At 37.1% G+C, this 25,604-nt stretch overlaps 1 protein-coding gene across 4 annotated transcripts in view; it reads left to right on the forward strand.

Annotated features, from left to right (window-relative positions):
• Window positions 1–25,604, forward strand: part of ncoa2 (nuclear receptor coactivator 2) — a 65,830-nt gene that overhangs the window by 3,123 nt on the left and 37,103 nt on the right. For 2 of the 4 annotated variants that reach the window (XM_004081254.5, XM_011488889.4), the window contains exon 2: window positions 14,826–14,911. The exons of the other annotated variants lie outside the window; for them this stretch is intronic. The gene's annotated coding sequence lies outside the window, so the exon portion shown is untranslated. The remainder of the gene's footprint in view (window positions 1–14,825; window positions 14,912–25,604) is intronic. 4 annotated transcript variants of the gene reach the window in all.

Consider the following 25,604-nt stretch of genomic DNA (forward strand, 5'->3'; position numbering starts at 1 on the left):
GTTTGTGAAATGGGTGTTTCCTTCAAGTAATCCTGTGGCTCAGCAACTTCAGTTTTAGAACAGATGTGGAAGAAAATATTGTGTCATTGTTTGTGTACTGTCACTCTATTGCTTTGTAGTGACAGCTGGAAATGACTTCTTGAAACTGCCTTGGTTATCCATGACTTTTTTTAGCCGTTTAATAACTTCTCCGACACAACAAGTGAAGATTTTTGCCTTATTAACTAAAGCAATATCCTTCCACACACACTCAGCAGCAAAGTGGTCATCCTGTGTGCGCTGACTTCTGTCTTGTGATATTCTGGTTCGTTGTGTCAGTAGAGTGTCACGATAATCGTTTGACCCTTGTTCTGTTGGAGATTTTCAAGCTTGTGTTGTGCTACGGCATAAATATAAAATGAATCTTACATTTTTAAGCATAATTGTAGTTTAAAGATTTATTTTTTCCATGTAAACTCAAGGGGAAGGCACTTTGAGTGGAATAAATATTCAGTCTTTACTATTTAGTATTGGACAAAGCACAAAAATATGATGCTATCAAATGATCACGTTTTGCTGTGTTATAACATAATTCTGTATACTAAAAAATGTTTTTTAGCCACCAATTTCCCAAATTTGTAATATGAGTGTAAGAAAAGCTTTTTATGAAGAAAATGAAATAACCTTTGGCTTATTAAGTGAAGAATAATGACTTCCTAAATTTCCAGCTGTTGGTTTTCCTGCCGCTTGAATTTACTACTTTCAAGTTATTGCTGTCTTACCACTAAAGGTGTGCCATCTTCACACCCTTCACCTACAAAACAGGTCATTTTCTAGGAGATTGAATAAAGCTGCCAATCTATCTCTTCATGTCTTAAAATATTTTAGCTATTCTACCGAATTTAGAAACCACAGTAAAGCAGAGCCATAATTGGTTATTAGCCTTGTGAATGTCTCTGCACATGTAGGATTTATTGGTGCATCCTTTGCTTTCTCCATCAACATTAAACATTTAAATAAAGTTTGCACTTTAAAATGGACAAGAGCAGCACTGCCGCTAAGGCCAGTCATCTTACAAAAACTATCCTGTGGCTGTGTTAAAAGTTTGTGGGCTCAAAACTTCCATAATGTTAGAAAAGTACTAAAACTATCTATACAAATAAAATGAAAAAACACAACAATTTCATATTGTGGCTTTAGATTTAGCTGCTGTCGGACATAAATGCAAAGCTAAAATCTACATGAGTGAAGTTGTTAAAAATTAATGATGAAACACACTTATCGGTTGTTGTTGTTTTAAATCATGGCTAACAGTCACCTTTAATACAGACTTTACTTTTAAACTACTCTGTTGCATGTCTTAACAGTTTTTATATTCCCTCAGCATCAAGTTTAGGGCGGCTGGGTAGCTCGGTTGGTAAGGTGAGAGGCTACCATGCAGGAATCCAGGGTTCAATTCCCAGAGGGGGATAAACAATGGTACTGGGTCAATTACCGTCCCAATGGTGAGCAATAAACATCACCCAGTGAGGGTCCTTAGGCAAGACCCTTAACACTGCTGCCTCCCAAGCACAGTTAGGCTGCAGCTCACCGCTCCCCCAGGGGATGGGCCAAGTGCAGAGAAGAATTTCCCCATTGTGGGATGAATAAAGTACCTATTATTATTAAGTTGGCTTAATTTTAAATAATGTCAAAAGTGGCGCTTCATGTTTGTTTTTTAGTTGACTTGTGAATGGAAGCTTTTGCCGCTGTCTTTAACAAGCACATTCTTGTTATATTCATGCTTATAGAAAAAAAATTCTATGATCTTACGTAAAAAGACTTCCATCCATGGAAGAATGAGCCCACAAAACATTTGCCTCTGTCCATCTTATCTGTCCATCAAATGTGATAGAAGATCTACAGTGGATTGTTGACATGATGCACCCTTCCCCCACTTTTTTCTGTTTAGCTTGTCTCGCTGGGCATCTCACCCAACTTCTTTGCGTTTGTGTTGTCATGGAAACAGCAGTGTGACAGGTCTTGGGTGGGCGTAAGGGATGAGCTGTGGGGTAATGGCCAGGCTTTTACTGCTCAGGGAGAGGGAGAGGAGGGTGAATCAGTAGAAGAGAAATGTATTAAGCGAGGAAGAGATGGTTGATGGAAAGCCCAGAGAGCTTTGACACGGAAAAGGAGAAGTGGCTATGATTAACTTAGTCTCTGCTCCAAGACTTGTTATCTTTCTGTGTTATTAGCAGACCTCAAATCAGCCGCCCCATCTGTCTTTGCCTGAATAGGTCCTCTCCCTTGAACTGCAAAGTGAGGTTGTTTGATTCTAAAACAATTCAAGTTTGCTGTCTAATAGGTAGATTGCTGAACTTGTCTGCTGTGTTATTACTCTTTTCTCATAATACAATTGCTATATAAACTGTATCAAACCTAAACATGTGCTATAAAATATGTGCTGAGTCTAAACATATGCTATAAAAATTGTACCTTTAACTTATCCTGGCTTTGTTCAGTCGCTTATTGAACTGATACGGTAATCTGTTGAAAGAAAATCTGTCTGAAAATGAATGAATTGATTTATGTTAGTGCTTCTGGAAACTAAGATTGGTGTTTACTTGGTAACTGAAACGGTTCTCTTACAAATGTTTTGAAAATGTTTTGTTTTATATTGATAATTTACTGATTTTTAAAATTACGATATTGGTAAAATGCTGCTTTTTTGGGGATCGATTTTTTTACTAGATCCAAATTACTTTTTTGTTTTAACAACATCCCTTTAAGTAGAACCAAATATTCTTAGGAAACTGTTCTTGTTTTGTGTTTGAGGAATATGTTTTATAATTGAGAAATTACTTATTTTATTTTTTTTATCAGTTGTCTCTCTCGCTACGCCTCTCTCACATTACCGGTAGTTGGCAAAGTGACCATTGTAGCTTAACTGTAATGTAAAGCTGGGTATCAGTACCAAAATAGTATAGCAATTCTAACTTAATTACTTGGGAAAAATTGCTTTTTATAATAATATTAAATAATAATATAATTAGTGATACAATCTAAACAAATAGGAAAATTCAATTATTATACTCATAAATTCTTACACTATAAACCCACTTAAAGCATTTTTCCTGTACAATAATTCAAGGAACATCCATTCATAGATTTGGTGACTATTCATTGATCTGATATTGATTATTCATTTACTTTATCAGTTGTTTGAAAAAAAAAACAGTTAGAGCTTCCACACATACCATACCTCCATAGAGGCTCACGTGGGCTCTGAAGATCTTAAGGCATCCAAGAAATTTAATGTCGTCAATGCAGCCTACTTATGTAGGTCAGGCACAGAAAAAACGTATTGATGACTGAAACTAGAACGTAATGTGGGGTGTGTGTTCGTTTGCTACAGAAAGATGCCTGTAACCACATTGTTCTGAACATGGGAGACCTTAGCAATCATTTTACTTTGAGTCTGAAATGGACCTTTTAGTTGAATTACGGTAATGCCTAGTTAGTATTTTTATAATTGAGGAACATCTTTGTTTTTTTTAGAAAAAACTGAAGTTTTCCCCCCATAACACAAGTAAAATATAGTATTTAAAAGGTTTGTATATTTTAACAAATTGCTTAAGTTTAATATGAAATAGAAACTCAAAAAAACGAAGAATAAAGCAACAAAGCTGTGACGTATGTATGAGAATATGGTTCTTGTTAAACATTGGGGGAACGGTATCTTAATTTGTGTGTGGGTGAAATGCCTTTCCCTCTGCCTTAGTTTATAGCACAGGATTGCCAGCGTGTATCTGGCACTATCCCAAACGCTCAGGGTGGAATCCTTGGCGGAGAAGGAGGGAGCACAAACTTTGATTGAGCAAGCTGTCTGCTTCAGTGGGATGGGCAGTGCAGGAATCTACCCTGAGAAAAAACATAAGTGCCATCTTGTTTTGGGAAAAGGGTTTATGTACACATTCATAAACAAGCTGGACAGTTGCATGACATTACTCACACAGAGAAGCTTCCTTTTTCACCTTCATATCACATTTCAGGTTTTACTTTGGGCTCTTCCTATTTGTTTCGGCCTTTCTGCTGACTGAGTAGTTTCCCTTCATGGCCTCAAGTGTAGTTTTCCATACGTCACCCTCACAGAAATTGGAAGGGATTCCGGTTTCCTTTTTTCTATTTATGCTACATGTTGAAAGTTATAAATGGTAATTTTTAGTCAGTAGTCAGCATTTTTAGAAATAAACAGTTTAAATAATAAATTAGGTACAATTATTATTTAAAAAAAAATGGTGTTGCGACTGCAAATGTTTCCTCACAACACATAAAGTAGTTTTGGAAGTTTTGTAGTAACTTATTACTCATAGTAAAGTATTGAGTTACAAACCTTTTAAAGAGGTGACTTTCATGTAGTGGAGCAGCATGCAGGGCTCTGATTCAGCCTTTTGGCATTCTTGATCAGTTAACATTTATGTAGGAGAGGATAAATAAAGTATCCGAAAAAAAAAAATTCTAAATATTTTTTAAAAATTTCAATGAATAATATATACTTTATTTTTGAAAAATATTTCACTTTCTATTTCGCACCAGGGTTTGTTTATTTATTTATTTATTTATACAGTCGATTTTTAATTCTAGAAGACAACCACAAACGCAGTGATACTTTAGCTTAAAATATATTGTTCAAGTCAATTCAACTCAGTTTTGTTTATACAGCCCAATATTTATCTCAATGGGCTTCACTATTACAGATTCAACTTGGAATTGACCATTGAAAAATTGTTGGATGTCTAGCACATACACGCTACATAAATACGTTTTTATTATTTTGACGTGACCAAAGTAGTTTTGCACTGCTTGTGCCAGAATATTTCAACTGGAGCTGTCAACTTTATCACAGTGTAATGTGGAAACTCAAATGGCTCCTATCTCCAACATTTCTTTTTGCAAACAACACTTTTAAAATGCAAAAATCCATTTTTTTTGTATTTTGTCTGGATTTTAAAGTAAACAATGCTTACGATTGCCTTGTAAAATCACATTTTTATCCGTGGAATTTTGATTTTGTTCATATATCTGCGTAAAAGAATATGTTGACACGAGTGAACATAACAAGAATAAAGTTTTCCCATGTTGCAGAATACAAAGTCAGTTTGATTAAGTTGAGTCTCCATTTTTTTCTTCAAAACAAGCTCAAGTTTTGTTTCCACTCTCAAGGTGGCTCACCTGTAGCTTCCTCATCTCTTCTCATCTTCTAAATAATCCTGACAGATCTCAATTACGCAAAGTAATGCATCATCACAGAACAGGTGAATTGCCTTTTTCCCCCCTATAATAGCCTAGTTGTCTGCTATTTATGCATCAAAGAACCCCCTCCCATTGGTTAGTGCACTAGGAATGGGCCACGTGGGCGGGGCATTTACGCCTGAGCAGCCACTATGAATTGCCTATAAAGAGTTTGTGCCTACTTTCCACACCAGTACTATTGCAAGGATCTTAAAGACAGACCCTAGCGTAGTCACTACTCCTTTCTGTATCTTGTACTTTAAATATTCGATTTTATTTTATTACTTAAATAAAAGTTAATGGGGGCCGGTTTAGCTCGTGCTGGTTTGCAGCGCCTTCCGTCCGTGAAACCAGGGTTCAAATCCGGGCTGCTCCCTATTCCCTTCTCTGCTTCTGTGCCAGTCCCAAGCCCGGTTGGATTGAGAGGGTTGCGTCAGAAAAGGCATCCGGCGTAAAATCATTGCCAAATTAACCATGCAACTCATCCTCAAGGGAAGGTTGTTTCGCTGTGGCGACCCCTGATGGGAGAAGCCGAAAGTGAAAGAAGAAGACTTAAAAAAAAAGTTAATTTGAATATAATTTTATTTGAAATATCTGTGGTGCATTTAGACTGGCTGCCGTATACGAGAATGAGTAATTTACATAGATATGTGCACACAAAAACTAAAAATTTAAAATCGAAAGCAAGCGACACTTCTTGGCCAGTTGCTGTGTTGTGCCAACTACTTGGAAAATCTGATTCTTAGCTAATTAACTGGTGTACAGTGGTCCCACGATAGACAAAAGCTGCAAAGAAGTCATCTCTGTAGTAGACAACTACAATTAATATTAATGTTTTAATGCTGTAAAAACCTTTGCAACACACTTTATACACTTTTCTCAGACAGACATGAACATTTTCACTCTTTTTTTCAAAGGTCAAGCCTTCATGGAAAAATAAGTCCAGTGTTAGAGAATTAGACCAGAGATCTGGTCACAATCTAAGATTTATGTAAATTTGGCAAACTGAAGGCATTCTGTACTGCACAGAAGATACGGCGTGGAGGAGATTGACAGTGATCTACTGCCAATCTGGGTGGAGAACACAATGCGTTGTTTAAAAAGAAGGGGGCAAAATTGTATCTGTGAAACAGCAAGACTGTAAAAGGTGGACCGCATTCTAGCGAGGGACCTTTGCATTGCTTATTTGAAGTGTTGAATAAATGCTGTTTTGTCTAACTACACCATGGGGTGATAATCTCAGATGCCACCCAAAAATGAGAAAAATAGGAAATTGCTCAAGCCTTCAGTGGAGATTTACAGAACTGGGGCATTTGGTATTTCCGGGTTGAATCTGGAAATGGAACCTCTGCTGCTTTACAAGCACTGCAAGAATCAAGTTTGCTGTCTAAGATTTCCAAATATCTTCACAAAATCATGATTTTATGCTGATCCTTTTACTATGGAGTGACAGCTTTTACTGACATGAGCTGTTACTGTTGATTGCTAAACCGCCCCTGCTTCTTTAATGTGATTCACGGAGATCAAAGAGAAATATTACAGCACTAAATCACTGTAGTTTCACACTTGAAGCTGGGATCGCTGACTCAGTTGACTGACAGCAGCCCCATTGTGAAGAACGGGGTTTCTCCATTCCTGCTCGTGCATTCCCATGGTGCTTATTTTGCTCTTGTTACAACCCAGCAAGATGGTACAGAGGGCTAACAGAGGTGGGAATAAATACACTACTGCACTTCACACAGCACAGCAGAGGGAAAAAGAATTGCAGTGATGCTAAGAACAGGCCTTTTTTAGATGGGGATTTTAATGACAGATTTAAATTCAGGTGTCTTCATGCAGTTTTACCATTACAACATGCTGAATATGACGGTTAATATAACAATCAATAATTTGCATGCTGTGACAGCAGCTTACATGCTCTTTTGTCATATCTTAATAATAATGATGGATCACGAACATTGGCCCAGTTATAGCCTTTTTCAAAGATTACTTGCAAAACCAAGTTTTCCTTTGTATATTCCAATTTTCAACAAAGTTTAAATTGATTAAGAATGTTACAGAAGTGAACATGTCTTTTTAAGTCAAATCTGTTGTGCAGGAACACTTTTCCAGGCTAGACTACCAATTGCAATTTGAATAATTGTATATATAACAATGAATTGATATCTATTCCTATGATTCAACCAAATCGATTCATCTGATCGATTCTTACTAATTAAGTCACCTATAGCATTTATTAAATTGTTTCAAAATGAAATAAATTGAATACCATATATTGACATTGGAAAAAGATGCTTGGATTGAGGCTCATTCATTTGATTTTCGTAACATGTAGGAATGCACTGTGTTTTGAAGTTCAGCTAATTTAAGAAATCAGCTGAACTTCAAAAAACGGTTCATTTACAAGGAAATGTGCTTATCAATTTGTGGTGTGAATTTATAGAACAAATTGGACGAAGGTATAAAACAAAGCAAAAGTTTACATGCATTCAAAAAAACCTACAAGATCTCACTGATGGACCTATACAAGGCAAGAAATGATCAATAAAATCAAAAATGTGACTTCTGCATAGGTGCCATTCAGAATGTAATGTGAGTGTTTTGAAAAAAACTGACCAAGTGCAACATAGCAGACAATACACATGTGATTGCAGCAAAAAATGATCCTGCACGCATGACTACAGTCCAATGTGTGGAAACACTTTGAATTTTGAAAAACATGTAACCGTACAGTTTGCTGGAATGTTCTTCCGTTTGTATTATTGTGATGTGTAAAAGGCATTTATCTCCTAGTCACATTGGTTGAACCTTTGGCTAAAAATGCCCTGGATCAATTTTTAGGTCAGTGAATCGGATTGAATATTTACAAGCAGACAAATTAAAAAATCAAATCAGTCTGACTTGCATGCAGGATTTCTGTGTCTTGCATCCTGACTGACAGGTGACTCCAGAGAACAGAAGAATGCTAACGAGTTCTTGAAAAGCTAGGAAACAATGGTATTACATCCCATCATATGTGTCAGAAAGAAACACCACAGGTGTGCTTCAAATGTAGCTGTAACTTTTCACCAAATCTTGGTTATGCAGTGAGATAAAAAAAAAAAAAGACGGTGCTTAAGTTGGCCCTTTGCTATGTCTTGTCCAATAACCTGTTCTCCTGTCTGAGCAGTAATAGTCTTAATCAGGTAAGGCTGGGGTTTAAGGTTAATACCATAAATGAACTCCAAACATTACAATGCTTGCACTTTAGTTTCAGTTTAGAAAAAAAAAGTGTTTTGCCCCTCCAATTTAATTAAATTAAAATTTTACTTGCATCGTGTGGGGTTTCGCAGATTTGTCCTATATGTGTATTTGCTATAAAACTAGTTTTTGTATGATGACACAGCTTTTGGGCTATCCCTCGTGAACCTTTTCTCTTTTTATAATTGTTCAGCCTTCTTGGCCTACTGCACTGCCTGGTGTCCAAAGGAAGCAACTTTTTTGATGAAATATGACGTCCAATAGAAAATCATGAATTAAAAAAACATTGTCAAGCACTGTAAATATACACTTGTAAAATGAGCTGCAAATCCTCTTTAAACATTTAATGTTCGACTGTACAAATTAAAGATTGTTCACATACTCGGTCTAATGCAACTTTTCATCTCTTGTTTGTGTTTCTGATTATGTAAATTTGGTTTTACTTGCTTTTGACTCATCTTTTACAACACAACTTACCAGTCTTGCAACTGCACTTACAATTGCATATTTGTGGACCGTTGAGATCAGATTAAAGAGCTGTCTGTTGTTACTTGGGCAATGCATTTTAAGTCACTTGGCAAGCCCAGCAATTACCTTTTCCACACACAAGTGTTTGTTGCACCAAAGTAGCATAAATCAAAGGTTGTCAAAGTTTCATCAAAGGAGGGCACACGTTAAAGGTATTACGGTAACATTAAAAAAAAGACAGCGGACAGAGGACTCAGACTGAACTGCTGTTGTTGTTTTGTGTTCTGGCTTTATGACATTCAAAAGTCCACCCAGTATTTTACATCTTTATTTAAACCCAAGTATAAGTAGAAGCCCCTCGGTGCAATGTGGAGACCGGGGCGTGCCTCAACGTGGGCTGAGTTAAACGAGTTGAGGCACACCCACTGTATGTGATTTTTCGTCACAGTAAAGGTTGGCATTCAGAAATACTAAGTGTCTCAGCTTTGTAAAGCTGATCTAGTTTCTTCGGTCAGTGATGATCCGCTCTGTTTAGGAGAAGATTCTCTCAGTTCTCAGGTGGAGGTTGATTGATGAGCCGGTTCTAGATAGAATTGTTTTCTTGCAGATTCTAAATTCTCTTTTCGCATTATCATTTAAAGAGAAGTGGTTGCGGATTTTGCTGCTTTTTCCAGTGTCACTCTTTCTGTACATTTTTGTGTAGATGTTGTCTCTTCTAGTCTTTTGTTGCACCTGGCGCTCTGTTCTGCTCTGCCCAGCACAAACATGTATTGACCAATTATGAGCAGCTTGAAGAGTAAAAGGCTCTTGTCGTTCGCTTTAAAGAGCCAAGCGATCGGTCATCGAACCAGTCGCATCCACAATCACGCAGTCTAGTTCGTATTAATATTAGGAATTACCTGGGATTGTCTGTGATTTACTTACTTCTGAGCACCGTTTATACTTTTCGAACAACATGATCGTCTCGAGAGTTAATATATCATGAATGACATCTGGATCATTGACTTGTGCGCGTCTGGGAATGCGCTGAAGAAAAGGAGGGTGGTGTGTTCGTCCACTGAGCAGAAGCAGGAAATGGAGAGGCGGAAAAAAATAAGTGAATTGCATTCTGTAGTCTAGTGCAAAATATGACATATATTTATAATAAGAGACGTTTCAATCACGACCAATACAGTTTTGTAAAGGCTGCCTTTCTTGTTCCTGTAGGCATAAATAAAAAGGGCTGTGTTTTTCTATCTAAAAAAAAAATCTTAAAGCAGGAGTGTAGTGTACATATCCTAAAGTCAAAATAAACAATCTTTTCCTGAATTAAAAAATAAATGGTCATGGCAAGCCTTAATTTAATCATCTCAGGATACACTCCTGAATCCTATTGGTGGCATTATTGCTCATGGAAACTTATAAAATGCAAAGAAAAATACTGCAATTGCGGTGACGAAGAAGAATCACATACAGTGGGAGGAGCGCAAGGTGTTTATCCCCTCCCACAATGAGCCACGCCTCGGTTTGCACACTGCAGCCAGGGGTAGTTGGGTAAAAGTGGGACAACAGTCTCAGCTGAGAGCTTCAAACCTCACTCTCCACAGCAACCATCCACAGTGCTTTTATGGGGCACCACTGCCTTTTTTATGGGGGTAGTTGAAGGCTCTTATGTGGCTCAGAAATTGTTTTCTGGATTTTACATGTTACACACAATTTTGTGTCCTTTAACAAACATAAAAGTGTTAAAGCCTATAGTTTTCAGACAATTAAACAACTGAATTTTTAAAATATTATAAAGCCAAGAGCATTATAATACACACTTCAATGTGTTTTAAGAACACATCCAGACTCCTCTGCACAAGTATACAAATTCTTGCCAATGCCCCCTGGCCTGTGTGTTGTGGGTATCACAATTGAGAAAGGAAAAAATGCTCCTCGTTGTTTGTAGTAACAGGCCAAGCATTTGATGTTAGTTAAAGACTGTAAACAAGCAAAAAAGCACTAGTTACAGAACTTAACGACCATGATTAGCATGATTGCATTCAGGCAAAGCCAAACAAATCTCTGTTTTAAGAGAAAAGGGTGCATTTACATCATATTTGTGGCATAGTGGGCTTTTATCAGCAAATAATCAGGAGTCTGATGCATCATCTTTCACAGAGGAGGATCTAGCTGTGGTTGTGCACATATAAAGTGAAGGGATAAATCGGTGCTTATCATGATTTAATCACTACTACTTAAGATTACATTTAACTGATTAGCATAATTGCATTTTTTTAAATCACAAATGAAGTAAATATAAAGTACAGACAGAATTGATGTCCACTCTGACAGATGGATAAAATTGATTTAAAAATGGTTCCATTTATCATGTACAGATGGTAAAGTTTGATAAAAATAATGAATATAAATAAAAAAAACTTTTCAACTTTTCTCTGTTTTTTGAAAATTTAAAGCAGAAAGTGGTAATACTAGTTTTTGTTGTCACATACACGGGGGAACACATTTGGGTACTAGTTAGCACAAAGTGATGCTTACTATCTTGTGTTGGGAAATTACCACATACAGAAATATAAACACATTGATTGAAGTTAAAGCTACCCTTTAAGCTATCATGCAACATGAGGATTTCAAAAGTATCCTATTTCAGATGTCCTGTTGAGGTAAATTACCCCTTGCTGTTTTGTGGACTGAAAAGGGCCATTTCCAGTAAGACGAAAATGCTAATTCAGGTCAAAGACATGAGTACTACAAGCAGAGGGAAATCCTAGAAAGCCAATTTGCTTTTGTTTACCTAAAACTTCAAGCACAAGAAGGGAATAAATAGTTAGAGCCGGTTCGATCACGGCCAACACATGACAGTTTTGTAAAGTCTGCCTTTCTCATTCCTAAAGCCATAAAAAGAAAAGGCTGTATATTTTTTCCTAAGAAAAATGTTAAACCAGGAGTGTACATATCCTAAAATCAAAATAACTAATCTTTTCCTGAATTAAAAAAATAAATGTTTATGGCGAGTCTTAATTTAATCATCTCAGGATGCATTCCTGGATCTGGTAGGTGGCATTTTTGCATGTGGAAACTTATAAGCTATCAGGCAATATGAGTATTTCATGAGTATCTTATTTTAGATGTCCTGTTGAGGTAAATTACCCCTTGCTGTTTTGTGGACTGAAAAGGGCCATTTTCAGGATGACGAAAATGATAATTCAGGTCAAAGACATGACTACTGTAAGCAGAGGGAAATCCTAGAAAGCCAATTGCTTTGGTTTACTTAAAACTTCAAGTACAAGAAGGGAATAAATAGTAAGACCCGTTTCGATTGCGGCTGACACATCACAGTTTTTTGTTCCTGTAGCTATAAATAAAAATGACTGTGCTTTGTTTAGTTAAATATATAAAGAAATGAACAATAATGTGGTTTGTTACGGTCATACATAGAATTATGTGGTTCTCACTTTGTTTTTTAAACTGTTTACAAGACCAATGCAGGAGAGAAATTGCCATAGTTTTAAAAATAACATTCAAGGTCTAAAGTGAAAGTATTGCTTGTAAAATAATGGAAATCCAATAAATCCATTATTATTTACAAAACTTTAAATTCAAAATTTTGAAATGTTTTCATTATTTTGGTTTGTATTGTTGTGTGCATGGAATTTCAGAAAAACCATGTTTTATCTATGATTGTATAAATCTTTACTTTTTGGAAATTTCCACACTTAAAAATCACAGTAACCTGTGAAAAACTTTTTACATCAATTCTAACTTTTGTTTTAGACTTTCTTTTTCTTTGAACAGACGGCATATGCAAAAGTTGTTAGAAAGCACAAGAAGATGTACCGCTTAACATCTTTTCTAAACGCACACAGACATACCTGTAGAACAAGCACAACAAAAACAGGGGCACTGATTCAGAAATGAAGGAAAGAGACCAGGATTGTTGATGGAACTGTGCGTTTTGTTTTTTTCTGTTTTAACATGCTTGCGCCAAAATGTAACTTCTTCAGTCTGTTACTTGTTATAAAAAGACTTTAGTCTTTCAAACAATACAAATTCTGCAATATTTGTACTTAAACAATACCAGTTGTCGTACATATATACTTTTAAACATAGTCTATATCATTTAGAGTATGCCAAAATGTTAAGCCGTTTTGTGCTTGTTTGTGGCATTTTTTCAAATGAATTTTCCAAATGCCACAAATGTTCACCAGTTGCACCTTTTTTTAACCTCCTCAGAATCTTGAGTAAATCTCAGTGGAAGTGGACCCTAAAAAGACTGGGTCTTTTCATTAGTGTCAACATCCGTCTAGATTCTTATTCAATTGACAACCATTAGTGGGCCATTTTAAAGGCACACAGTGAGGGGTCCATTGGTGCTTAGCCCCTTTGTGACCTCGTCAATATGGTCAATTTTTAGCACATGAACCATGTACCCCTTGTCCTTTTTCATGTGAACCTGATTAGCTAGCTCATTAGTATTGTTATTTCAACCTTGGTGTCAAAGTTCTTACACCCAGATGGAGCCCATACCGGTGGTAATTGTTTTAATTCTAATTACTCCCAAAGTTGAGCTTCAGGCTCAACAAATTGAGCCTGTATCTCATGATTACTCTGCTTGTATCTACAGAACTACTAATTGCCTGAATGTTCCACTCTCAACCTCATGTTTGATCTTCTTTGTTAACTTAAAAGAAATGTCTGATGTTATTAAGCATTCAGTTCAAAGTTTGAACATGTTTTTACATTTTATTTGAATTACTTTATTCAATCACAAAAAAATCTTGTTTTTAATTGGGACCTAATCTGAAATATAAATCTAGACCTACTAACCCATGGCTTGATCATCAACAGATGTTTAAACAATGTGTACTGGGGAAATCTGAGACTCTACGCTCAGGTGAAATGACTTGGTGAATATCTGTTCTGAACTGTTTTGTAAATACTGTCTGTATGTATAGATTAATGTATGTCTCAAAGAAAAAAAACTATTTAGTGCCAAATATTTATAAGAATATTTTTGCTATAAAATCTTTATTTTCATAGTTTTGAAGTAATCTTTTGCATTTAGTTTTTTTCTTTAGTAACACTATTTGAATGCATTCAGATTGTTTTCCTTTTCATCTAGTCCAAAGATCAGGGTTTGGACTAAGACTGAGCATGTGATGGTTTAAGCTCTGCTAAGAAAATCCTGCAGATGAATAAAGTTTTGAGCTTTGAGGCAGAAAGAAAATATAATACAATTGGATTTCCTTTTAGAAAGGGTAACGCAGTATGTTTTTTACATACACTTTCTAGTTTTTTCTAAACATTATTTTTTTAATCATGGGATTCTAAGTGTTCACAAAGGTCAAAAGCTCTGATATTTCTTGTATTTAGCTGAAGCTGAATGTCTTTTTTTTCGACCATTATAAATATTTAAAGCTACCAGTTTGCAGAAAAGACTGAAACCTTCATAAAATTCTGACAGTCCTAGATTGCCAGAAAGAAAAATCTGCCATTTACTGCATCAGCTAGGCTCAATTTATTGGTCCTTTTAACCCAGTCCAATGTCTTTCACAACGAAATGACATGTTTGCTAATTGGGGATCTTTGATGTGTAAGAAATGTTTTCAACCTCTGAATATATTAGGAGAATCACGTGCCTTTATTAATATCTTAAAACGGTTTTAAACAAAAAGGAGAGTATAGATCTTTTCTTATCTTGTAAGGATTTTAGGATTACCTATACTTTGTTGTGGCAATCCTTTTTTATTCTTCTCTGTGTCCTTGTTGAAGAGAGAGTCATAACCTTCAATATTTTTGGACGAAATAATTGTCCACCAGTGTAGCACATCTGTTGATTAACAAAACCGTCTCTAAATCCCAAATGCTAATTTTGTTTATTCTAGCAGAGAGAAGAGGAGGATGTCTGAAAGTTTCCCATCATTGTCATCTTGCAACAATGGCCTGAGGGCCTCTCTGGACTAAAGCCAAGGTGAGATCCATAACCACGCTAAACTCTATTCGCACAACTCCATCACACAATGTGACAGAACTTGAAATCATGAATAGTCTTGATCGTTTGTGCATCTAACAAAAATGTATCTATATAATATATTGTAGTTTAATAAAAACTTCCTCAGAGCAACTATCTCATCTTTTTAAGTTATAGATTTATGTTTTAATTATATTTGTTTCTGAAATTTCATCATATGTTCCCATCAAAATGGACATCTCTATTGATTCACATTTTTACTGATTTACATCATTGACTAAAGATCATCACAAATCCTTTGTCCTCCTGTTGCTCCTTTAGCAATACCTGTACGTCTGGTATTTATGCATTATTTTTGCCACAAAGTGTTTCCCAGTCCATCAGAGCATATTTGATTGATAATCTGAAAAACAAAAAAAGGACACTTGGTTTTTGCTGTTTAAGACCAGACAGCAACTGCTTTGCTTCTATGTTCTCTTGTGTTTGAACATCTCTGCTTCTTGTTTGATGACTGTAGTAACGTATTTGCCAAGAAAACCTTTTTTTTTGGTCATCATTAAAGACCCACTCAAATAAAAAATTGTTTTTTTTAGTGTTTTTAACATTCTTGTAGCATTCTTCTTGTGGGTGAGCTTGTGAACAAAGGGAATGATGGGAAGGCTTACTCCTCGCCAACTGTCCAGCCCACAACTCTGTAGTGGATTTCTAAAGAACTCCAGCTGCTCTGTAGAAACTATATCCTAGAAAACTATGTAGTTTTTCCCCCCTTAAAAATGGCATAATCAAAATTAAAAGATCTCTGGGAATGCTTTTAAAATGGATCAAAAGATGATCTGAGTGGGACTCTAAGGCCAATCTCTTAAGATTAAGTGGTTTAACTATTTCTGTACAGAAAAAAAAATTAAGTCATATGTTGCCTAATAAAGACAAAATCCATGCTTCAGTTTAAGATGTTCATATTTGTCCAAATCAACCTGCACAAATTTCATGGTTTGACAGAGTTGAAGCTAAAACTCTATAATACAGTGGTGGACAAAATTGTTGGTACCCCTCAGTTAAAGAAACAAAGTCCAAAATACTCACTGAAATGACTTGAAACGTTCAAAAGTAACAATAAATTAAAATTTCTTGAAAATTAAAAATCAAAATCAGCCATTACTTTTGGGTTGCTGATCAACAGAATTATTTTGGTTATTATTATTGGTTTGGAATATATACATAATAGCCAACAAATGTTTTTAGAGGTTACCAATTGCTAATGCTTATAAATTGTCCCCAAAAAGGCTGGTTTTTGGGCACAAACACACACTGCAACACGTCAGTAGCCGCGGTTACATGCGCTAAATATCTTGATCGGATCAATGGTGGGATTATAATCCAACTGTGTACATGGGATCAGAAAAACTTTTCCCGATTAGAACAAACGTTCACATGGTCACACTTTCAGTCGGAATTAATCATTTGGGCATGCGCAGTAGTGTTGAAAATACCGGAAGAGGAAATGAGTCCCGTTGTAAACAAACTGAGTTGCCATATACATTTAGGCAGCAGCTCGGTAATATAGGAAATGATCTTCTAAACATGCTTTTATTAATGTTATAAATATTATGAAGCACCTCTTCGCTCATCATTTTAATTTTAATCCGTTTGGTCAGTGCTTTTTTTGTGGAAGAATGGAGCTGGAAGAAGCCAGTGTTAGGAGAGGCTAACACGCGCTAACAACATTAGCCTTGTTTGATGAACACAAAATCCATGCGGGAAATGCCGCAATCTGCATCTTGGCTGCATGTAAATATATGGGTATAACATCAGCCTTTATTTTGTAGGGACACGACTGGAAACACAAATCCAAGTGATTGTTTGAACGGTTTCTAAAGACTGAGCGGCATTTCTGCTTTGAAAAGCTCATACACCGCCCCAAAGCCGCTGTGTGAACTGGAGGCCCGAGCTCTGGTCGGACACACAGTTCTCCTGAGTCTGGCAGCCACTAACCCAGAGCGGCGGGACGGATCGCAGTCCGCAGTCTCACACGCATAACAAACGCGCACGTAACAAAGCATCCTCCCCTCCCCTCAAACACAAAGTTTGAAATCCGGCTGCTCTGCCCAGAGACACAGTTCGCTCGGTCCACCGGCACCCGAGCCCGGACCGCGCTGGGTCCAGACGTCACGGGGCACGAAGCGCTCCTCCCCCGCACCCTCCTTGTGAGGGGTGTAAGAAAGGGGAGAGGCGAAGAGCCAGCAGGGCGAGGGCGGCGCTTCCGCAGAGCAGCCGGTCGGTCTTGTTTGAGCTCCAAAGCTTTCTCTGGAGCGAAACACCGTCTATGCATGACGTTAAACCAGAGCAGTAGTGACACACAATCGGAATGAACCGTTTTACATGAACAACGATCAGATAAACAATCGGCATACGGCTTACATCTCCTGTAAGTTTTCTCGATCGGAAAGAAATTTTGATCCGAAGGAGTCTGATCGGGGCAGAGTATTATAGTATATTATAGTATAGTATACGGCGTGTTTACATGGCACATTTTTCTTCCAATCAGGCGTTCTTTCCGATTACTTTTGTCCATGTAGACGCAGCTATTGTCTTCATGTTGGTGCAGGGATGAGCAGGCACCTGTTCTGAGATGGGTGTGTATGTGTTGACTAAAATGCTCAATGACAATGGTCAATGGGCCTGGAGGGTTCCCCACTGGAGCCCATAGAAGGGGAGGGCCCAGAAGTATGTAGAGTGCAAGCCCTAGCTTAGACTCTGCCCCCACTACAAGGTCTAGTACAAGGCCCCACTTATCCAAAAGCCCCACTACCCCAAAATGAGGACCCTACCACTGCTGAGGAGTCTTCAGCATTCCCCCCTCATTATTGGACAAACCGCTGCCCTCCAGTAGGTGCCTACATGATACACCAGACAGATCACCAGCAGGCCCCTCAGGAAGTCCAGTGCAAAGTAGTGGCAATGACAAGCTTACTCTGAAGTCGGGCACAATCGAGAGGCAAAGGTCTCCAAAAGGGAACAAAAAAAAAAAAATCACAAAAACAATCATTAGCCAGTCGTGACCATGGTTTAGTCCCCCCTCTAGGGGCCCTCTTTTTCATTTTTTCAAGCGAGGGCAACCAAGCCCAGGGAGGCAAAACCCAAGGAGCACCTTTTACAAGATGTGTGTGTGTGTGAGGGTGTATCATGTATTGGCATAAGGGTTAATGTTCTAAAAGGTATAATTAAAATTTAGTAACAATTGACAACCAGCAGTCTGTGTATTCTGCCAAAGGCCCCCTGGCCTCTGCCTTTCCGCCTGCAACATTCAGAAATAACAGCCTGTGTTAAAGATTGATGAGTGTGATCAGCTTTCAGTAAATGGGGAGCCTGTTACTGGGTTGCACTCTGACACTTAAGAGCCATAACCTTGTAGTGATTCTAAAGTGGACAAACTTGAGTGGAACTTGTTTACATACTTATCAGTTTACCCAATCAAAAGAAAATCTGGTTTTATTTGGATTTTCATAAACGAATCCAAATAAAACTTGTTCAGATGGCACACTGGGCTAAAACTTAAATGTGAATTTATGATGAACTTTTATTTTAAGAATCACCAATGTCTAGATACTTAAATTGACAGTTACAAAGTTGAACCATTGATTTGAACACCAAAATAAATGTCCTCACCAAAGTTGACTTTTACTTTTCGCTGTCTATGTCTTGTCCTTTGCTCAGTTAAATTTCATTTTCAGCAAATATCACCGTTCACAGTTGAAGTGTTGTTAAACACTCTCAAGGTTCAGATTTCCAGTGCCATAAACTGTTTGCGTCCATCACAACGTTCTCCCATCTCCTTCTGCCTCCCCTTTTGACCCTCAAACCTGATATCACTTCTGGTTCAAGATGACAGCAGCTGTCAGCAAGGCCAGATTTCACTTCTGAACCTACCTACATAATATTTGGACGAAGCTCATTTCCTTAATATTCAGTGGTGTAATACTTGGCTCAACAAACCATTTTTTGGGGCTCCTGTCAATCAGGCAAATACTTGCAATAACTCCTCTGGACCCTTCTGTCATGTTTTTGCTTTTTAGATTATGGGAAATAAGTGGCCTGTGTCATAGCTTTCCAGAAGCTGTTTTTATTCAGACATTCTTGTTTATTGGTCTCTTAGGTCCATTTGTACTGAGATGCCATGCGAGGACAGAATACACTCCTCTAACTCATTGTTTCGTGCCTATTTTTAGTTTCTAGAGCTTTGTTATTATAGTCCTGGATGCTTCAAACAGGTCTCCTGTAAGTTTGGATGTTCTTTAATAGTAGTCATGGTAAGCACTGTCTAACCTCCTGAAACCACTGGGTGTGTCTCTATAATCAGAGCCCAGTTAACCCACATGATAACAGGAATGGTACACTGGCACATGCCCTCAGCTTTTAGAAGTTTGACCTCCCCACCTATCTCATTGTATATTTTCTCCTCATTATAGCGTGACTCAAATAGATGTGTCTGTGATTCTCTTTCTTTAAACCTTCCCTCTTTTGTTCTCAACCTTTTAACAGACATTTGTCAAGTGAATCCTTTTGTAATAGTGATGGGGTTTTTACAAATATATGGATTATTGCCAGCAGTGCAGTGTGGGTAAACATTTATCCAGCTGATCTAATTTTCCAGGAAAGGCTTACCTGCACTAAATTACCGTATAACTGGTCAATACCTATATACATTTTTTGAAGTCGGATAATGGAACCAGTTGGTAATAGTGTTCCACCAACTTTTTCTCTGCCTGCTCCTTGCATCCCTCTATTATTTGTGGGACTCTGGGATGTCTTTGGACAGCCTGCACCTGGGGTTTTGTCCTCTGATTGCCTTTGTTCTGCAGTAAGTCACTGCCTCTGTGTTGCTTATATGTCAGACAACCTCATTTTAGGAACTTGTTGGACCCCTTAGTATCCTCTACAAGTTAAGTTTGATGGCTTTGCACTTTAAAGGGAAGCTTGTGTTTTGTTCAACAATCGTTAGTCTTAGAGAAAAAAACAAATGCAAAATGGTTAAGTTTACCATGAAAATACAAGTTGTATGAGAAATGTAAAATACAATAAAAACATTTCTCTGTTCGATTTGCAGATTAGACATAAACAGTGGGATGCATTTTTAGTTTAGCCCAAATTTAAGAACACATTGCAACCAAATGTCTTTTGTTTTCTGCTGGTTGTAATATGTTTTGCATTATATGCAGTTATGTGTTAAGAGTATTCGGATAATACACATCAGCTGCAGGTTCCACCAGCTAAGGTTAACAGAAGGAAGCATGTTTTCCTGCAGCTCCTCAGGCGTCGACGGCCTTTTGTTGTCTCTGCATTTTTTTACCTTGCTAGACTGGTTGGCTCCAGTTAAGTCCTAGAGAGTCTGCTTTTGTGACACCTAATATATAAGCAATGACACAAACACCCACACCTATAATCGCCTTTGCTGAAGTCCGCTTTGCACTGTCAAAGTTGAATTTTCTCAATTTTTAGTAAATTATTTTTGCTTTTCTTCAGATTATGTGAATTGTTTTGGCATTTTTGAAACCCAGTGTTGTTCGACACTGTTTGTATTTTATAAGATTAAAACAATCAATTTGTGATCAGACCAACTAATTGTTTAATCTTATTATTCATTATAGTACAGATTTAATGGGGTTTATGTAAAAAGTAAATGGGAAGTAACCATTAAGGTTATAGCAGAGGTCTCAATTAATTTATTTTACAACAATTTTAATATTGTGCATGTTCTTGTTTTCAAAATAATCCTTGCGTTTTGAAAAAAATTAGATTGAAGTTGCCCCACCATGTAAACATTTGTTTATTTTAAAGCACCAGTGCAGATATCTTGAGAAAAATGTTTTGGATTTTTTGGCTGAGACTAGCTAAAAAAAACATTCCAGATAAAGTTTTATGTTTAAAATTATGTCTTGTTCTCTTGCTAAAAAAAGAAGAAGAAAAAAACTAGACAGCTGAAAAAACATTTGTTTGCTCTGATATTTCAGAGAAGTTTTGGATTTGGAATCCCCTCTTTTCATTTGAATCAACAATCTCCCTACCATCAGCCTTGCACTGATTTCCCACTCCCCATGATTAAGGTCCCAGGTCATGACTGAAGACCAAATGTCTGTTCTTACTGCACTAATGAGTTAGATGAGATGGCAGCTTGACTAGCTGTCAATTTAATATACTTGGTCTAAAATATGCCAATCATTCATGTACATATTGAGGTATCTTGCCCATCCTCTTTTCACTTACTGTAGCAATACTCTGAGAGATGCCGCAAAGGTATACTAGAGATTCGACTTCCAGTACTGTCATTGGTCTGCAGTATACTTTTGACTAATGTTTTTTTGTGGGTCAATTACACATTTAAGATAAACTAAAAGGAGACTGTGTAGTTCAGAAACCCTTTTTTTAAGCAAACATTCATGTTCATGTGATTGCTTACCTCTAAGAGCTCCCTAATACCAATAGTCAAGTGTGTGTCAATACTTGTGTATCACAGCATCTCAACTGCCAACATTTTTTATGACACATATGCCCTTAAGCTGCAGTAAGCTGATGACACCAGATACCAATAGCAAATGTTATCATTCACTAGTAGTCCTATGATGTCCACAAAGAATAATGCTTAGAGAGGAACCCAACACCAGTTGCCACTGTTCTCACTGACAATTACAAGTTACAATTAAAGCAACAATGGAGTATATACTTTATTTTAAGTGCTCAAAGGATACATTCCAAGTCTACCATTTTATAGAATGCTTATAAATATCCTATTTTTTAATAACTTTTAATAACGCTTATGATGTGATTGGAAGTTTAAATGGGGCAACTGGACAGAAAGATGATACCAAAACTTGGTTAATGCAGGACCACTAGTGTTAAGGCTGATAACAGGAACAGGTAGAGTGGAAACTGGAGGTGTGACAAAACCAGTTACTCATAGTAGCTTTATGCCATATTTCTTACCCTGGAACATCCACATTACAATACGCTAGTTGTAAAAATGTCAAACACATGCCTTCCTACTTGACATCTGATTGCCTAAAAGACTTCTAAACAAAAGCAAAATGGCATCAAAACTTAAGATAATATATATGTTATCACACACTCAGTACAAACCAAAAGTTTGGAAAGGGAAAACTTTGAAAGTGTCAGTAAAATAAAGAAAACTCTTTGAATGAGAAGGTGTGTCCAAACTTTTGGTCTGTACTGTGTGTGTGTGTGTGTGTGTGTGTGTGTGTGTGTGTATATTTATTTATTTATTTATTTCAAATCAACATCAGCTTTGTTCTTTGGCTCATCCTGAATACACATTCAGATGTGTGGGCAGAAGAAATCAACTTTGAAAGAAAACATCAATATAAATTTTGCACATCACCTGTTATTTTCACTAATATTTAGCATAATATTTTATATAGTGATGTGAGGTTTATGTCAAAGCATTACCCCAAGAGTCATGCTGCAGTCACAGGAAGTTGCACAGATAGTCTGTGTAACTTCCTGTAAATGGATGCCTTGTACAAACATTTCCCTGGTATCATTTGATGTAAAGATTTTAGAGTTCTCCCTTGCAGTCAGAGCCGCCATAAATTTGTTGTGCCTATTAGAAATATTGATCGACAGAACTGATTACACAAGACACCTGCTGCTCGTGGCTGTCACATAACAGCCCTTTCTAAATTGCAAAGGAAAACCTTTACAGGATTAAATCGCCACCCTGTCCCACACTCTGGTAACAGAAAAGGCACAACAGCCAAGCCGTCTGTGTTGGAGTCATTGAGACGTGCCTGGTACGTCCAGTATCTTATTTGTCTCAATGTACGCTGACCCATTATTACTGCTAAGTCAAGGGGATGGAGGCAACCAATTACAAAAGGCCCAGCAGGAAAGCCACAAACCAATCAGGTCTTAAATCTCCATGGTAACTCATGCTTGAAAGCCCCTGCAGAGCCAATAGGAGCACAGAGTGACACTGGGCTATTAGAGTTTAATGGCCTGTCTCTGTTATTAATAAAAACCGATAGCCTCTGCTATATAGTTGCTTGTCATTTTCAGTGGACAGCATAGTGCCACACCATAATGACATCCCGATGCCTTTTAAAGGGCAAAACACAAGGACGCATGCACATTTATGTTTGTGTATCGTTGTCCATCTATTCATTGCACAGGTCAACAATAGTATTAAAGCCACTTGTCAACATGTTTTACCCTTCAAAGTCTCCTTTGCCTCTATGGCCAATCACATTTGCTTTGAGTTCATCCATTTGAGCATAGCCACTGCCATTAGCCTAAAGTAGGTCATTTCAGAGTAGGAGGGAGCCAGATTCAAGTTTGCATGGTCACTACCTCTCTTTTTACATTAGCCTGCTTCTGCCAGGCTATGCAGTTCCTCTTTGAGCTGTTCTCCCCTCTTTCCTTATGCAACTGGGGAGCAACAAGCAGTGTGTGCCTTTTTTTTTCTTTTTTAAACCTGGGTTAGAGAATCCAAGAATGCATCACAACAAACTATACCCCAAACCTAGGAAACTGTTGTGCAGTTTGCTTGGATAAGATAGGTTTTATTCATTGTCACCGTATATTTTGAAAGACAAGTGTTAGTTTATTATGTATTAGATCTTATATATTTAAACTCAAGTCCATTAGTCCCTATCAGATTTTCAGAGGATGGTGGTGGATAATAAGACATTAAAGCACTTTGATCAATAATTTATTGTATTTCATAATGTGACATGAAATGCAGCCTGCAGTCACTTTCAGGGCAAGAGCAGGGAAAACTCTTATTTGATATAGTGCAACTCAAGAAAGCTTGAATCTGCATTAGTCAGATTCATACCTGTCCTCTATAGCCATCTTTTTTTTTTTTTAAATTCATTTTTTAGGTTTTGACCAATGTATCAAATGGAAATCACAAATCTCCTGGCAAGAGAAGTCTTGTTTGAATGGTTTTGAAGGCACATCCAGTACAGTTTTTGGACTGTTTCTGAAAAACCTTATTATAGGCAGTGGCATCAAAGTACACTTACATTTTCACAACAGGTTAAAAGTTGTTTGTCTTGAAAAACTGTTTTCTCTTGCAATTATGCCATTTACTTAAAAACAGAGACGTCATAGATTAACATTGCTTTCGACAATAAAACTCATCCCAAATCGGTACATCTGCATGTGTTTGGATTTTTTTATGACAGTATTGCTAGATTAAGGGAAAAATAGTTTTAATTAAAAACACCAGGAAATAATGTAAAACAGCTGAAATATATTGAACCAGTTTATTTATTTATTTATTTGTTTATTTATTTGGAGCCCCATTAGCTTCCACAAAGTGGTCGCTAGTCTTCCTGGGGTCCATACACAAAAAATACATACATTTTACCAATTTCACAAAAACCAAAACTGATTTCAGAAAATACAGTGACTAATTCATCATATTTACCTTAATAGCTTCACATGTTAAAGTCAAAACATTTGTTGTGGCTTTACAAACACTGAAGATTGCAGTCTGTTGTACCTTTGCAAACCAAGATTCTGAATCGCCATCAACAGGTAGGCCTAGTCGCTTGCTGCTTCCACCTAACCATGGCTGTTTATTACAGTGGGGGACGAAGGTTAGAATTCCTATAATCAGTGCGGTGCAACCATTTAAAGTTGGAATCTTTCTGTGATGAAAGTGCAAATTCACAGTTAAATCCCATGAGATTCTTGAATCTGCAAAGCACAGATCAGGCCATTTTCAAACTGCTTTCCTTGTTTACCATGTTCAACCCTCATCGTGCTGAAAACTTCCTATATTCTAGTATTATATTTGCAGTTCTATCATATACTAGTGGGATTTTATTTCAGTTTTAGTCAAATTTACAAATCCACACACGACTCCTGAGTTCTGTTTTTTTTTCTTTCTAATTTGTGTGCAGCAAGTGAATGCTTTTGGACCTTTTGCTCACCATTCCTGTTTTTAAACATGGTAACTTTTGTCAGAATCACTTATCAACTTATAATGTAATTGTTTTGATGGAATTTTATGCCTCAGCAATCAATAAGTCCTTTTAAGATTTGAATGAAATTTTGTTATCAAGCTGTAATTGAGGCTCAGCCAAAATGGAAAGTTGCTGAAATTGGGATTATATGCTTTGCTATGCTAAATACTGTGGTTCTTTGGTTTTAAAATATTGGTTGAAATAAAGAAACGCCCATTGCTTACTTCTTCCTAAAAGCTCTACTTTTATGATGGTGCATCTCATTTGCATTCAGTTTTACATATTTTTCCATAGTTTTACCCCAAAGTTGAAAATGTTAAACTTTTTGTGAGTCGTTTTTTTTTCCATTTCTGTCATTGAACTTCAAAATGGCCTTAAAAAATAACATATTTTAAAGAAAAACTGTGCCAATATATAATTTAATGTCTACTTAAGCGTGTTGTTACTGTTTGTAACTGAAGAAGTCACAACTTGTCAGAGACAGTAACACAGATATGTCTTGTCATTGTGAACCCACTTTGCCTTTATTCTGAGGCGCCTTCATGCAAAAAACAGTTCCTTCTTGGCGTGTGACGCTGTAGGCAAAGCGCTGTGCTCTCATTTCGATCTCTCAGGGGAGAACTGCACCATCTGAGAAAATGATTGAATCTCTATCTCTGCTCCATTTTCACTCATTTCTCTTGGAGTGGATCAACCTGTGCCCTACAGCA

This window comes from Oryzias latipes, chromosome 20 (assembly GCF_053564925.1).
Source record: "Oryzias latipes strain Hd-rR chromosome 20, Olatipes_Hd-rR_3.1".
Taxonomy (NCBI): Eukaryota; Metazoa; Chordata; class Actinopteri; order Beloniformes; family Adrianichthyidae; genus Oryzias; species Oryzias latipes.